Below are 3,081 nucleotides of genomic sequence, written 5' to 3'. Positions count from 1 at the left end.
TGTGAGTTCTTTACTTTGTGGTTCAGAGAGTAATTGAAAATGACTCTGGGTTCCCAAACTCTATTAGTAGGACCTTTGTACGTAAGATATGAAAAGAAAACAGAACATACAGGAAAAATATAGATATAATTCATAGACACATGCACAAAATAAGATAATGGAATAACCTATCACATTAATAAAATTAATAACATTTCATATTAGTTGAAATGGAAACTTTTATAAAATAAGAATTGTTGATAATAAAATGCAGGAAAGAAAAATGACTAAGGGGAAAGGAAGCAGCCAGTGCATGCTGGAGTGACAAGGCGGTGGCATGCCGTGGGGGGATGTCCTTGGCGGTGACCAGGGCTGTTACAGAGATGGTGCTAGCACTGCGAAGGCAACGATGCCACGGGGAATGGAACCAAGGGGAAGCCGTTTAAAACCGGCCTGAAGGCCGTGATGACAGTAGGAAAAGAACCTTTTCCTACCAGTTACGTATATTCGCAAAAAGTAAATGAACGGTGGGACATCATTTCTAAATCACAGATGAAGAACATCAAGAAAATGTGGCACAGGGAGCAAATGAAGAGTGAATCGCGGGAAAAGAAGGAGGCCGAAGACAATCTGCAAAGAGAAAAGAACCTGGAGGAAGCAAAGAAGATTACCGTTAAAAACGATCCAAGCCTTCCAGAGCCAAAATGTGTGAAGGTCCATTCTTTGGAAGGCTACAGAGGCCAGAAAGTCAAGGTTTGTTCGGCTGGGTGCACCGGCTGCGCAGGCAAGGGAAGAATTTGATGTTTCTGGTGCTGCGGGACGATACCGGTTATCTTCAGTGTGTCTTACCTGATGATTTGTGTCAGCGTTACAATGGGGTGGTCTTGGCCATGGAGAGCAGCGTGGCAGTATATGGAACGCTGAATCTCACCCCCAAGGGCAAGCAGGCTCCAGGCGGTCACGAGCTGAGCTGTGACTTCTGGGAACCGCTGGGCCTGGCTCCCTCCAGCGGTGCCGATAACTTGATCAACGAGGAGTCTGACGTGGCCGTCCAGCTCAACAACAGGCACATAATGATCCGAGGGGAGAACTTGTCCAAGATCCTCCGGGCGCGCATCCGCGACCACTTCTTCGACAGGGGCTACTGTGAGGTCACGCCGCCCACATAGGTGCAGACACAGGTGGAGGACGGCGCGAAGCTCTTAGGCTGGACTGCTTCGGGGAGGACGCGTTCCTGACCCGGTCCTCGCAGCTCTACCTGGAGACGTGCCTGCCCGCGCTGGGGGACGTGCTCTGCATCGCGCAGTCCTACCGCACCGAGCAGTCCCGCACGCGGAGGCATCTGGCCGAGCACACGCACGTGGAGGCCGAGTGCCCCTTCCTCGCTTTGGAGGACCTCCTGAGCCGGCTGGAGGACTTGGTGTGTGACGTGGTGGACCGAGTGCTGAAGTCACCCGCGCCCAGCATCCTCTTAGTCTACGACCTCAACCCGAACTTCAAGCCTCCCAAAAGGCCTTTCTTTTTTTTTTCTTTTTCTTTCTTTTGCTTTTTGGGTCACACCCACCGATGCTCAGGGGTCGCTCCTGGCTCTGCACTCAGGAATTACCCTGGCCGTGCTTAGGGGACCATATGTGATGCTGGGAATCGAACCCGGGTCGGCCGCATGCAAAGGCAAATGCCCTACCCGCTGTACTATCGCTCCAGGCCCCCAAACGGCCTTTCAAGCGGATGAACTACTCAGATGCCACCGCGTGGCTGAAGAGCACAACATTAAGGAGGACGGAAGGTTCTCTGAGTCTGACGAGGATATCCCGGAAGCGCCTGAGAGTCTGATGACGGACACCGTTAACGAGCCCATCCTGCTGTGCTGCTTGTGCTGCTTCCCCGTGGAGATCAAGTCCCTCTACAGGCAGCGATGCCCCGAGGACGCCCGCCTGACGGAGTCTGTGGACGTGTTGATGCCCAATGCCGGCGAGATGGTGGGAGGCTCGGTGCGTATCTGGGATAGTGAAGAAATTCTGGCAGGTTATAAAAGGGAAGGAATCGACCCCAATGTTCTATTACTGGTATACGGATCAGAGAAAATACGGCACGTGTCCGCAGGAGGATATGGCTTGGGCTTAGAGCGCTTCTTGACCTGGATTCTGAATAGGTATCACATCCGAGATGTGTGCTTATATGCTCGATTTGTCCAGCGCTGCAAGTCCTGACTGCTGTTCCCTCCTCCGGGGTGTTTGAGAGTATGTGCAAAAAGGGAGCAGCTCGCCTCTGTGACACAGAACAGACCCTGGTGTTTGTCCACCCCTACTCAGGGAGAAGTTCGTTTCTGTCTGCTGGTTCTGCACTGCAGAAGCCGTCCGGATGACCTGGCTGACCAGGGGCATTAATGTTTTCTGTTTGCGAAACCAGATTCATTAACACAATTTGGGGAACACATTCACGAATATGTTTGAGCAGTTGATCCAATGATAGGTTATCTACTTGGTGTCTTGTGTACCATATTCAATTGAACAGTTTTCATTGTGAAAAAAAATGACTAAGGCTATGAAAATATTTGGTGGCCAGACACACAGTACAGGAAATAAAGTTGTCTTGCATACAACTGACCCCAGATAGATGCCTGCACCATGTATGATCTCCTGAGCATGTCTAGGAATGATTCCTGTGCACAAATTCTGGCTCTACTCTTGGGAATCATTCCTGGCAGTGCTTGGGACCATGTGGGGTTTAGATATAAACTTAAGGAAACAAAGCATACATCTCTACAAAGTGTTGTACACAAGTGTTCATAGCATCATTATTCACAATAGCCCCAAAGTGAAAGGACTCCAAATGTTCATTAACTAATATATAATGTAGTATATTCATTCAAAGGACTACATTCTCCATTCTCATACATGATAGAGCATAAGAAATCTTGCAAAACATCAGGCTAAGTGAAAGAATTCAGTTACAAAAGAAGACATTTCTCCCATTTTTATTGAAGAACTGGGATCAACAATACTATTGACTATAATTTTTATGTATGCGTTATTTCAACACCACATCCATCACCAGAGTTCCTGCTTCCCTCCTGCAAGATCATATCTTGTGTGATATATA

At 48.8% G+C, this 3,081-nt stretch overlaps 1 pseudogene; it reads left to right on the top strand.

Annotated features, from left to right (window-relative positions):
• The first annotated feature begins 329 nt into the window (after positions 1 to 329).
• On the top strand, positions 330 to 2,189 carry LOC101551230 (asparagine--tRNA ligase, cytoplasmic-like; annotated as a pseudogene).
• Positions 2,190 to 3,081: the final 892 nt, after the last annotated feature.

This window comes from Sorex araneus, chromosome X, assembly GCF_027595985.1.
Source record: "Sorex araneus isolate mSorAra2 chromosome X, mSorAra2.pri, whole genome shotgun sequence".
Taxonomy (NCBI): domain Eukaryota; kingdom Metazoa; phylum Chordata; class Mammalia; order Eulipotyphla; family Soricidae; genus Sorex; species Sorex araneus.
This window is presented reverse-complemented; position numbering and strand designations above follow the sequence as displayed.